The sequence below is a fragment of the Pseudophryne corroboree genome, chromosome 9, assembly GCF_028390025.1.
Source record: "Pseudophryne corroboree isolate aPseCor3 chromosome 9, aPseCor3.hap2, whole genome shotgun sequence".
Taxonomy (NCBI): Eukaryota; Metazoa; Chordata; class Amphibia; order Anura; family Myobatrachidae; genus Pseudophryne; species Pseudophryne corroboree.
The window spans coordinates 218565391-218578879 of record NC_086452.1 but is presented as its reverse complement, the minus strand read 5'-3'; the positions used below and the strand labels follow the sequence as shown (position 1 = coordinate 218578879).

The 13489-nt window shown below is 46.2% G+C and overlaps 1 protein-coding gene across 2 annotated transcripts in view; it reads left to right on the top strand.

Annotated features, from left to right (window-relative positions):
* The window catches only part of DENND1B (DENN domain containing 1B), a 505665-nt gene that overhangs the window by 450533 nt on the left and 41643 nt on the right, over positions 1 to 13489 (top strand). The window lies entirely within an intron of this gene.

Here is a 13489-nt window from a genome sequence, read left to right as displayed (position 1 = left end):
TTCTTCTGGAGACAGCCGGGAGAGACCCATCTGCATGGGCTCCTCTACGTCCTCAGGAATGGAATATACACATGGAGTAGACCTGACAGGTGCTCCTTTTTCAGCCCTCCGCTCTCTGAGACGACGATCAATCTTAATAGAAAGCTCCATGAGTTTATCGAGAGTCTCAGGAGCGGGATACTGAAGGAGACTGTCTTTTATAGACTCTGATAAGCCGAGGCGAAACTGACTGCGCAGGGCTGGGTCATTCCAGCCACAGTCGTTCGACCAACGGCGAAACTCTGTACAATAAACCTCTGCAGGATTTCTACCCTGTCTGAGAGCGCGCAACTGACTCTCAGCGGATGCCTCTCTATCAGGGTCATCATACAAAAGCCCTAAAGACCCCAAAAAAGCGTCTACTGACAACAACGCCGGATCCTCTGCTTTTAAACCAAATGCCCAGGTCTGAGGATCCCCCTGGAGCAAAGAAATAATAATCCAGACCCGCTGAGATTCAGTACCTGAGGAGATCGGTCTTAAACGAAAATAAAGTTTACAGGATTCTTTAAAATTAAAAAACTCTTTCCTATCACCAGAAAAACGGTCAGGCAAGTGCATTTTTGGTTCAGGGACTACCCTCGGGGAAGTTCGTAAAAGATCTTCCTGCGACTTCACCCGAAGGGAAAGATCCTGAACCATCTGAGTAAGTTCTTGAATCTGGCTGACTAGGAGCTGACCAGGATTTGGCCCTAAACCTGTGGGATTCATGAGGCCGATAACTCTTACAAAACTGAATAAGGAAAAAATTAAACCCTGTTTAATTTTAAGTTTTGGTAAGGCCGGTAATAATGTTATGATTCCAGTACTCCTGACCGGAGGAGATCTTATGACAATGGCCAGAGTACTGGAAGGGAATGCTGGTTACGGGAGCAGGAAAGACTAGTTGCCCCTGGCGCCCTAACTCTATTGTCTCACCCGTGCTATCGGAAATCCCTTGCGAGACTATGGTTTCTTGAGCCCCTGGCAGCCACGTTTGAAAGGCGGATTATGTCTGCCCAACTCCGGTGCCCCCCGGTCTTAGTGAGAGACAAAGGGAAATCCGAGGCAGGATGATGACAAGAGGACCTCTGACTAACAACAGGCCAAGGGCAACAAGCTAACTAACCAAACCTGAAGTATGTGCGGAAAAACCGCCAGGTAAAAGGACAACCAAAATCCACTAGTCCATTACTCCTACCCAGCACCGCTGGATACCAGAGTGGATCTGTGGGAGCGGAATCCTCCGCAAAATGCTCCGAAACACAAATAATAAGTAATAAATAATAAAGCGGCCAAGCCGCAACACACGGCAACGCCGCGACTCACGAACACCACTGGATGTTTAAACGGTGCTCAGTCAGGACTCCAGGAACAAGATGACGACTTCCGAGTGCAGGACAACTGAGGACAGGAGCGACCGGATACAGCAAGACTGGAAACACTCTCAGCAAACAGATACAGCATGCAGGAAGCTATTACCGGCGTCTGTGTGAGGCACTGCAAGAGCATATAAACTGAAGCCCTCCAATCAACTGCTGACAGGGCTAATTGCGTGAATGCCGTGCAGCTGCCTTGCTGCACGGCCAGGAAACAGGTGCCCTTACTTAATTTAAATGGACCCAGCAACGGGGAACGCGGTCCGCCAGTGGCGTCCCCGTTGCTAGGGTCCGTGCGCCCGGCGTCTAGCGTTGCCAGGGAGCCGGCGGCTGTATTCGTACGGCGTCCCTGGTTGCTAGGCGCCGGGCCGCACCGACGAGCGGACCCCGGCGCCTAACAGGGGCGCCTATCCTGCAGTCTGACTCTGACGCTGAGGGGTCAGACATGGAAAAGGGGGGGAGGTGGATTCAGAAGGGGTGGACGCTGCTCTGCCACAGGGAATAGAGGCTCTTATAGAAGCTATCATAGACGTTCTGCAAGTTCCTGAAAAAGTGACAGAGGAGTATGAGGAATCATTTTAATGTAAAAAAGAAATCCTCAGTCACTTTTCCTGTGTCAAAGGAATTGAATACCCTGTTTGAAGATTCGTGTGTTAATCCTGATAAGAAATTTCAGATCCCTAAAAGGTTAATCTCATCTTTCCCTTTTACTCCTGAGGATAGGAAAAAATGGGAAAATCCACCGATAGTGGATGCATCAGTATCCAGACTGTCACGTAAAATTGTGTTGCCTGTCCCTGATGCAGCCTCCCTGAAAGACACGGCGAGACTACACTGAAATCCTTGTACACGGCTGCTGGGGTGGCCCGGAGATCCACTATAGTATGTGCGTGGATTACTAAAGCCATTTCTATATGGTCAGGTAACCTAATTGAGGGGTTGGATTCCTTATCTAGGGGGAAGATTGTTTTACTCCTGCAACATATACAGGACTCTGCAATCTTTATTGTGGAAGCCATAAAAGAAGTGGGTTTGCTTAATGCACGCACCACGGGTATGGCAGTGTTGGCACGCAGGGGCTTATGGTTATGCCAGTGGACTGTGGACGCGGACTCCAGGAAAGGCGTGGAAGGCCTACCCTTCACAGGAGAGGTCTTATTTGGAGACGAACTAGACAAATGGATCTCCAAAGCTACTGCGTTTAAGTCTACATATCTTCCTTCTGCAGTTCCCCCAACTAGTAAGACCTACTCAGGACCTACTCTACAGTCCTTTCTGACTGCCAAGTTTAAGGGCAAAGCCAGAGGATACTCTACAGCCACCAGAGGCACTAGAGGTAAACCACGCAAACCAGCAACTGCCGGTTCTCAGGAAAAGAGCTCCAGCTCTGCTTCCGCAAAGCCTTCAGCATGCCTAGAAGACTGGCAGGTGGGAGCCCGACTAAAAAATTTTAGTCACATCTGGATAACATCATGCCAGAATTCCTGGGTCATAGATCTTATTTCCATGGGGTACAGACTGGAGTTTCAGGAACTCCCACCTCACAGATTCTTCAAATCATGCTTACCAGTTTCACAGGAGGCAAGTATAACCTTACAGGATGCCATTCAAAAACTGGTACAAACGCAGGTCATTGTTCCAGTTCCAACTCCTCTCCAAAACAAGGGGTTTTATTCCAACTTGTTTGTAGTGCCGAAACCGGACGGTTCGGTAAGGCCGATTCTGAATCTAAAATCATTGAACCCATACTTACGAGTGTTCAAGTTCAAGATGGAGTCTCTGAGAGCGATGATCTTGGGTCTGGAGGAGGGGGAATTCCTAGTGTCTCTGGATATCAAGGATGCATATCTTCACATTCCGATCTGGCCATCTCACCAGGCGTATCTACGGTTTGCACTGCAGGACTGTCACTACCAGTTCCAGGCCCTACCTTTTGGTCTCTCCACGGCACCGAGGGTGTTCACCAAGGTGATGGCAGAGATGATGTTTCTCCTTCGCAAGCAGGGAGTGAACATAATTCCGTACCTGGACGATCTTCTGATAAAGGCTCCGTCCAGGGAGAGGTTTTTAAACAGCATTAGCCTCACAAGTCAACTACTCCTGGATCACGGCTGGATTCTGAATCTTCCGAAATCTCACTTAGAGCCAACTCGGAGGCTCCCATTTCTGGGAATGATTCTGGACACACAGTCGCAGAAAGTTTTTCTTCCGTTGGAAAAGGCATTGGTAATCCAGTCGATGGTTCGGGATGTCCTGAAACCAACCCAGATATCGGTGCACCTATGCATCCGCCTTCTGGGAAAAATGGTGGCCTCTTCCGATGCTCTTCAGTATGGCAGGTTTCATGCACGACCCTTCCAGCTCGATCTGTTGGACAAATGGTCCTGATCACATCTTCACATGCACCAGAGGGATCCGTCTGTCGCCAAAGGCCAACATCTCCCTTTTTTGGTGGCTGCAGACTTCTCACCTGATCGAGGGCCGAAGGTTCGGGATTCAAAATTGGATTCTGCTAACCACGGATGCAAGCCTCCGAGGTTGGAGAGCAGTCACCCAGGGGGTGCAGTTTCAAGGAAGATGGTCAAGTCAGGAAGTCGTCCTTCCAATCAAAATTCTGGAACTCATGGCTATACACAACGCCCTTCTGCAGGCCTCATATCTTCTTCAAGATCGGGTCATTCAGGTCCAGTCGGACAATGTGACGGCAGTAACGTACATAAACCGACAGGGCGGAACAAAAAGTATAGCGGCAATGTCAGAGGTGTCAAGAATTCTCCTCTGGGCAGAAAAACACGCTGTGGCGTTGTTGGCGGTCTTCATTCCGGGAGTAGACAACTGGGAAGCAGACTTCCTCAGCAGACGCCACCTGCACCCGGGGGAGTGGAGCCTTCACCCGGTGGTGTTCAGGCGATTGACAAGTCGATGGAGATATCCACAGATAGACATGATGGCCTCTCGTCTCAACATGAAGCTCAAGCGGTATTTTTTCAGGTCGAGAGACCCACAGGCAGTGGCAGTGGACGCTCTGACCACTCCATGGGTATATCAGATGGTGTACGCGTTTCCTCCACTTCCTCTGATCCCAATAATTCTGAAAAGAATAATAAGGGAAAAGGTTCAAGCAATTCTCATTGCTCCGGACTGGCCAAGAAGGGCCTGGTACGCGGACCTCCTGTTGATACTCCTCGAAGATCCGTGGCTTCTACCTCTTCGCGAGGATCTTCTGCAACAGGGCCCGTTAGTCTATCCAGACTTACCACAACTACGTTTGACGGCATGGAAGTTGGACGGCTGATTCTTGCCGGGAGAGGCATCCCTGACACAGTCATCCCGACTGTGATTCAAGCCAGGAAGGGGGTAACGTCTAAACATTACCACCGTATTTGGAAGAAATACGTCTCTTGGTGTGAGAGCAGAAAATATTCTGCCGTGGAATTTCATCTGGTACGTTTCCTGCTTTTTCTGCAGTCGGGTGTGGATGTGGGCCTATGTCTGGGCTCAATAAAGGTCCAGATTTCGGCCTTGTTCATTTTCTTTCAGAAACGATTGGCTTCTCTTCCTGAGGTCCAGACGTTCTTGAAAGGAGTTCTGCACATCCAACCTCCCTTTGTGCCTCCTACGGCACTTTGGGATCTTAATCTGGTGCTGCAGTTCCTCCAATCGGACTGGTTTGAACCGTTACAGGAGGTAGAGGTTAAGTATCTTACATGGAAGACAATCACACTTATGGTGGCCAATCCCGGGATCGAGATCGGCGGGATCCCGGGATTTAGGGCCAAAAATTGCCGGGATTCAATCCCGGGATTGGAAGCTCCAATCCCGGGGATTGAGGGATCAGCGTTGAGCGTCCAGAGGACGCTCAGACGCTGGCCGGCTTCCTCCTTCCGGGTCCCCAGCGCAGCGTGAGAGGTCACGCTGCGCTGTCAGCCGCTGCTGGGAGCCGCCAGCAGCGTTCAAAAGATGTTCCCCTCCCGCCCGCCCCCGGTATATGGTGAGTTATATGTGCGGGGCGAGGGGGCGGTCACCTAGTTGAAAGCCAATCCGGGGTATCCCGGGAATCTCGGGATTGTCCGTTTTTCAATCCCGACACCCGGGATTGAAAAAATGGCCCGGGATTGGCTTCCCTAGTCACACTGTTGGCCTTGGCTTCAGCGAGACGTGTGTTGGATCTAGGGGCGTTGTCTCACTAGAGCCCCTACTTAATTTTCCATGAGGACAGAGCTGAACTCAGAACTCGTCAGCAATTCCTTCCTAAGGTGGTGTACGCGTTTCACATCAACCAACCTATTGTGGTTCCGGCTGTTACGGACACCTCTGCCACTCCAAAGTCTTTGGATGTTGTGAGGGCTTTGAAGGTGTATGTAAAGAGGACAGCTCGTCACAGGAAATCTGACTCGCTGTTCGTTCTCTATGATCCCAATAAGATTTGGTGTCCTGCTTCAAAGTAGTCCATTGCACGCTGGATCAGGCTCACTATCCAGCATGCTTATTCCACGGCAGGCTTGCCGGATCCGAAATCTGTTCAAGCCCACTCGACTAGGTTGGTGGGTTCTCCTTGTGCTGCTGTCCGGGGTGTCTCGGCTTTACAGCTCTGCCAAGCAGCTACTTGGCCAGGTTCGAACACGTTTGCAAAGTTTTACAAGTTCGATACTTTTGCCTCTGAGGACCTTCAGTTTGGTCAATCAGTTCTACAGGAACCTTAGCACTCTCCTACCCGGTTTTGGAGCTTTGGTACTTCCCCATGGTACTAAATGGAACCCCAGTATCCTCTATGACGTAAGAGAAAATAGGATTTTAATTACCTACCAGTAAATCCTTTTCTCGTAGTCCGTAGAGGATACTGGGCGCCCGCCCGGTGCTTCGTTCTCCCTGCAATGTTACTTGGTTAAGTATTGTTGTTTGGTTCAGCTGTTGCTGTTCCTGTTTCAAGTTTGGTAGCATGGCTTTCCTCTTGTTTCCTGTTTCAAGTTTGGTAGCATGGCTTTCCTCTTGTTTGTGTGTGCTGGTTCAGAAGCTCACCACTATCCTTATCTATCCTTCTCTCAAAGTATGTCCGTCTCCTCGGGCACAGTTTCCCAGACTGAGTCTGGTAGGAGGGGCATAGAGGGAGGAGCCAGTCTACACTATCAAATTCTTAAAGTGCCCATGGCTCCTAGTGGACCCGTCTATTACCTCTGCTCTCAGGCTCCGTTATATGGGTAAAATATGTTAGTGCAACACTCTGGTCCCATAGTACCAACTTGCCAATACCTGTATTATAGATGCATCCTCATATGCCTACCCTGTCTTGGGATGGGGGTGGAGGTTTAAGGGAGTTGTGGCTGGGGAAAGTCTACAGGGGCATATACTGGGGCCATTTTGCTAGTATATTAATAAACTTTCCATTTTTAGAGAACATTTGTGTAAATCACTAGATTCTGTTACTCATAGCAGCTACTGTATGTAGTTCTATTTCTAGTATAGGTAGGAAGGTGGAAACATTTAGTTGCTGTTTTTAACCATTTTCCTTATTTGCATGATGGTTTTGTGACAAGCCATCTTCTGGGCAGGTATAAAATATTCATAAGCACTGGTCATAGTGTACCAGTCATAAGTGAAGACATATCTCATTGTGCCTGTGTGAGGCTTCTATGGTATTTTAAAGATGTAAGGAGTATCAGTGCTAAAAATGACATTTTATAAGTGTCCTGGTTGACTGGTGCTCAGATTACACCAACTAGTGCAGATCTCAAAACATTTTACAGCATATGTGCCTGCTTTCTAAAGGGAACCACACACTTAAAGATTATCGGTCCAATCTCGCTGATTGGAAAGAAAATCTGGCAATGTCTGGGAGCAAATGACAATCAACCATTTGCTCGAAAATCCAGAAAATGGACAAAAACGGTTGTTCAGAGAAATTGGTTTAATGAAACAAACTTAACCAATTTGTCTGAACGTCAATTTCTGTCTATTTTCCAGTGTTTGAGAGCAAATGGTCAATTGTCATTTGCTCCCAAACACTACCAGATTTTTGTTCCAACCAGAAAGATTGAACAGATCATCTTTCAGTGTGTAAGGCCCTTAAGACTCGCAGGGCGAGTGATGACACAATTCATGTAATTGTCCCCGTCCACTTTACCGTGGAAGTATGCGGGATATTGGAAGGTAGTCTTACAGACATTATCGGTGTGGAGGCAAGTATGATCTAGTGAGTACCCTCACTAGTCACATTAGGCCTAGGGGTGGTCACTGGTGGATTAAGCATCCCTAGTCATCCCTGCTCTGTTACTCTTAGGGCCAGTGTTAGACTGCAAAGGGTGCAAATGCATGTATTTTATTTTGCATGCAGGCTAAATACTGGCTGATTTTGCCTGTAGCCACAAATGCTGGGCAGATTTATGCTTACATTGCAATTTAGATTTGAGTTTGGACACACTCTCTAAAGTAATTATGGCTATTTACTACACAGAGTACCAAAAAAAAATGTGGAGTTGTAACTTCACTAACGTTTCAACACGTAGAAATGTACTTGTACAAAACAAAGCTGTCAGTCAACAACGGAGCATAATACTAGCAAACAACACAAGAGACCCACAGTGGTCCTGGGACGTAACTTCTTGTTCTCCTCTTCTATCTTGATCCAGACACTGTTGCCTTAGGCTGAATAACAGAAACAAGTCAGAAATCCAGGAAATGACAGTGAATATGCTGCATTCATATTCAGAGAAATCCAAACCATATTGACAGGCTAAATACTGCACAGAGATCATCTGAATTTCAGTACACTTCCTCCTGTGACCTGCTATGTTAGTTCCTTCATTCACCATTACGTTAGACTTCCCAGTTATTAAATACACACTCTAATCGTTGGGATTAACAGCATGTTTTAAATACCAACTATTCACACTGCAAAGTGTTAATTAGCTAAAGCATTGTCGTTTCGGAGTGTGTTTTTGGTAGTGATACTGTATGTGGTCAGAGGTACATTACAGAGCTGTCAGTCACTAGTCCATTTCATGAAGTCATGCTCCATTATATAAGAATATGTTTTTTGACAGTTCTGCATTGGGAGATGTTTTACAACTGAGGCTGATGCTTGGTTCCTCCAGGTGCTTAGACAATCTATGTATGAGAAACTGACATATGGAACTGCAGATCCCAACTCCCAAATTGCTATTTGCTGTATATTTGTATTTCCAGTATCGTATACACAACGTCTATGCATATGTAAGGTATTTATTTGTTGGCTTTATCTGGCAATATATAATATTGTGTGTCTTTTTTAATAAGGTAAATAATGTAAATACATTTTGCATGTATATATAACTAGCTCAGTACATTCTGCATAACCAAAATGCTCCCTTCCAAGGGCTATATGGTAATTGCCCCCAGTGGGGCATCGTCTTTCCTTTGATGTTCTCATGTGGGAGAACTGAATGTCACCCGTGTCGGTGCCCTCATCACCCACAGCGTTGTCCTTTTCTTTCATTTCTCTCTCTAAAGCCTCTCTATGCCCTTGTTAGCAGCCTACCAGGATTACACACTAATTAATTTGACTCTTCCATTATTGTCGTTAAGGGAGGCCTACTAACACTTGTATGGTTTGTCAAGGCAGTATTAGCTCCTTTTTGTATGAACTCTCAGTACATACTGTATTTACAGCAACAGAAAAAATAAGGAATTAGTTATATTGTATTTTTAGCAGGGTACATTATAATCCACTTATAACCTAAGTAGAAAGTATGCAATAGATAGTCATAGCAAGTTAAAGGTACTGTTGTCTACTTTTGGATAACTTTATGTTTAGAAATATTATTGTAAGATACATATCTTCTCCACTTTGCAGAACAGATCAGATTGCTCTTGAAGTCATTTCTCTTTTTAAATTAAACACAGTACAGCTACCCATACTTATCTACTGTGTGTATTATTTAATCATGTTACCTTAGGCAATAGATTGGATGTTGTATAGTTCATGCAAAAAGTACTACAGTCAGAGAGTGTACTCTTTGCTTCATGGCTTGGACACACAAACCTTTCATTTATTAATTTAAAGTGCAGGAAAAAAATAGGAAATGTTGCCTCAAAAGAAAACAACAAAAACAAAATAAAAGCCCAGAGAGATTATACACTAGATTCCGTTGCAGAGCTGCGCTTGGGTGGAAGCTGGTTTCCTAGGGTTTTCGGATTGACATGTAGGCTCTCTTGGTGAAGAAAGGCGAGCCAAATGACGTACAAAATGCTGAAAACTGCATCGCAGTTGGTTCAGTGGTTTCGGGGTTTATTTAAATCCGACAAACAAGCAAACGGATGTACTTTAAATGCTCTTGTTCAGGCCTTTAAGAGAATATAGAACAGCCTTATAATATACATGACTTCCGTTTATTTTCTTTCTTAAATACTTTGGTAGAATTAGGGTGTAATTACGCAGTTACCCTTTGGCATGTTCTAGTAAAAGCACCAATATAACACATGAAAATGGAATATATACTGTATAGGTTTACCATACTGTCCCTTTATACCGGGACACTCGTGGTTTACACAGGTTCTATGGCTTATTGAAACCAGGTGAAATGCTGGTTTGAATTAAGCCAGCCACAGAACCTCTGTAATTCATGAGCATCCGCGGCCTTTACCTAGATAGAGGTGGAAGGCTACCACTAGCCATGCAGCCAGGCCTCCGCCGCCTTGTCCCCGCTGCTGCGAGGAATGGCTATCCTGTCAAAGCAAGGAATGGCTTTCTACAGAAAGCCAACTCTCTGCTAATCGCAGCCCGGTCTCGCAGTCCTGAAAGGAGGAAACACCTCCCATGGTATTGCCCTCTGTGTCTGTGACTGATAGGTAGGACTTCCAATCCACCTCACATCCTTCCATCCTTCCTGTTGGTGTCCCTCAGGGTTCTGTCCTAGGCCCCCTTCTGTTCTCCCTGTACACCTCTTCCCTGAGTGCGCTCATTAACTCCTTTGGCCTTCAATACCACCTCTATGCTGATGACACACAACTCTACCTCCCCTCTCCTGATCTGTCCCCCTCTGTCCTCTCTCAGGTTTCCAGCTGCCTCTCCGCCATCTCCTCCAGGATGTCTGAGCGCTCTCTGAAGCTCAACATGGACAAAACTGAACTCATTATCTTTCCCCCAGCCAGAGTAACACCCCCTACCAATATCTCTGTCACTGTTGACAACACCATCATCTCCCCCCAACTCCGCTGCTTGGGCGTCACTCTTGACTCCTCCCTCTCCTTTGCACCCCACATCCAAGCTCTTGCCCAATCTTGTCAGTGCCAACTACGCAACATTGCTCACATAAGGCCATTTCTCTCCCAGAGTACATCTAAACTTATCCACTCACTGGTTATCTCATGACTCGACTACTGCAATGTTCTCCTCACTGGCCTCACTTGCTCGCATCTTATCTGTCCTCAACTCCGCAGCTAGATTTATCTTCCTCTCCCGCCGCTCCACATCTCCCACTCCACTTCGACAAAATCTGCACTGGCTCCCATTCCCCGACAGAATCCTTTTCAAACTCCTCACCCTCGCATACAAGGCCATCTCTAATTCCACTGCTCCCTACATCTCCAACCTCCTCTCCCTTCATACTCCTTTCCACCTCCTACAGTCGGCCAATGACTGTTGCCTCTCCTCTATCCTGGTCACTGCTTCCTATGCTCGAGTTCAAGATTTTGCCCGTGCTGCACCTCTTCAGTGGAACACCCTCCCCCGCTCCATTAGACTCTACCCGACCTTGCAAAGCTTCAAACGGGCACTGAAAACCCACCTATTCATCAAAGCATACCCTCCCGATGCATATCCTAGTCCTGAGGCTGCTCCTCCAGCCCCCTGCCTCATGCCTTTAACATCTCTGCTTTGCTTACATACTGCCATCAGGCTACCTCCCGCTTGCTTGCACTTCATGTCATCTGTCTGTCGCCCCTTCCCACTAGATTGTTAGCTCTTCAGAGCAGGGCCCTCTTTCCTCTTGTTGTTAAAGCCCTCTTCTCGACACGTTTCACTCACAGCTCTCTCTTACTTAGCGAATATCTTTACCCGCTTTTTCTCCTGCTGGTAAAGGCTCATCTCTATCTATGGCCACCAGCCCCAAGTAGTACGATGATTATGCCCTTGCTACTTACATCCTAGCTGTATTATGTTTTGAGAATTGGGGTGCTCTTTGTTACCTGTACTCTATTTTTGTTATTTATTTACTGTAATTCTAAGTTTTGTCTCCCCGTACACTTGTGGCGCCATATAAATAAAATGTAATAATAATAGTAATAATGCCCTTAATGGAATACAAATATTGAATGTGTGTCCTAAAGTGCTGATTTTTCAAGGCTTGTTTATGTCTTACATAAACTGTGACAGTAAGGGGAAAATTGCTTTTCATATATAGTGTAGTATTTCTTAATGTTTTTACTATCTGTGTTTTTGTTATACGTCAGTAGATTTGTGCCTATAAATTAACTTTCCCATCCAACATGTGCATAGATCTTGGAGACATCAAATCTCCACCAGCTCCAAGAATAAGCAGTATATTAGAGTGAAGTGTTTTTGCACTGGGGCTCTGCATCTGGTAACCTTAATATGCAATGCCCACTCTGCTCATTTAAATATCTTCTCCCATTTTACAAAAGCTTGTTTTATTTGTGGCCGCAGAGCAAGAATCCATTGATGAATGCCAGATCTGTTCTGATTTATGCTGCCATATATAGATGGCTGTAATAGCACGTAAGTGCAATTACAGCAGCTGGTTTCTGCTCGCACCTCCATAGGATGCAAGCAGAAAATCAGTGAGGGACATATGCCGCTGCTCGTGGCTAATTGAATCTCCCCTACATGTTTTATCTGGCAGAGACAATTTTTATATATATAGAAAAAAGGTGCGAATAATCACTTTTGATAGGAACATTGAAATGACACACTGTGGCAAAAACAAACTGCACTTGGTACGGTCTTAAATGCATGGTTATTAAATGTAATCATTAATTTTCAGCATTGAATGGGTTAGCTGCCATACAATGCAGCAGGTGCCCCTGCTTTGTTTCTAGTATGCTGGAGGAGAAAGGTGAAAGTTCCATCCCACAGAGGGCTACAGGAGAGGTGCACAGATAATAAGAGATGTTTATGTGGTAGGCCCAGGGAGAAGAGAGTGAGAAAGATTGCTTTCTCACCTAGGGGTGCCCCCACCTTCCTTTCCATTAACAGTTCAGCAGGTGTAATATACATTTTTTGCAAAGGGCTCTGAGATTTGGGCTGACCCGGTGGGATGAGACCCACGCTACTGTGTGTCTCACCCCTCACCAGGTTAATTTCAAAGGTGCTAATTCACTTTATCTCCTTCTCCTGCTTATGTCACTTGTTTCATTGTGTCTCACATGCCACCCTCCCTCCTCCCTTTCATGTTAACCTTTGTATTTTACTTCTCCTCTATTCTCCATATTGATGCCACTGACTCTTTGTTTGGCTTTACTAACTCTTTTCCCTAAAACTGATCATTTTTCCTTGTTTTGATCAAGTAGAAACATGGAATTTGATAGCAGATAAGAACCACTTGGCCCATCTAGTTTGCCTTAAACACATGTACATACACAACACGTATACACTAGGGTTAACCTACCAGTATATTTTTAGATTGTGGGAGGAAACCCGCACAGGCACTGGGGGAGAATATACACTTCACACAGTTAGGGCCATGGTGGGAATCGAAACCATGCCCTCAGTACTGTAAGGTACTAGTGCTAACATTATACCATCCATACTGCACTACTTACAGTACATGTTGCTGTTTGCACGGGTACAGTATGATTTGCAGATGGATCTGCTGCTGACTGTCAGTATACCGACAGCTCCCCATTAAGCCCACTAACCCTCACTGTTTCCCTGCCCTAACCCTCCCTTGTGGGTGCATATCCCTAATCCTCCCTTCTTGGTGCCTAACCCTAACCCTCCCTCACTGGTACCAAACCCTAATCTTCCCATCCCTAAACCCTAACTTCCCTTCTGATGGCTAAACCTAATCCCCCTGCAGCGGGACGTAATCGCGAGCAGCTGAAAGAAGGATTGGGATTCCGGGCAGTGGTACTTAGACCCCAGGATCCCGAGTCCTATC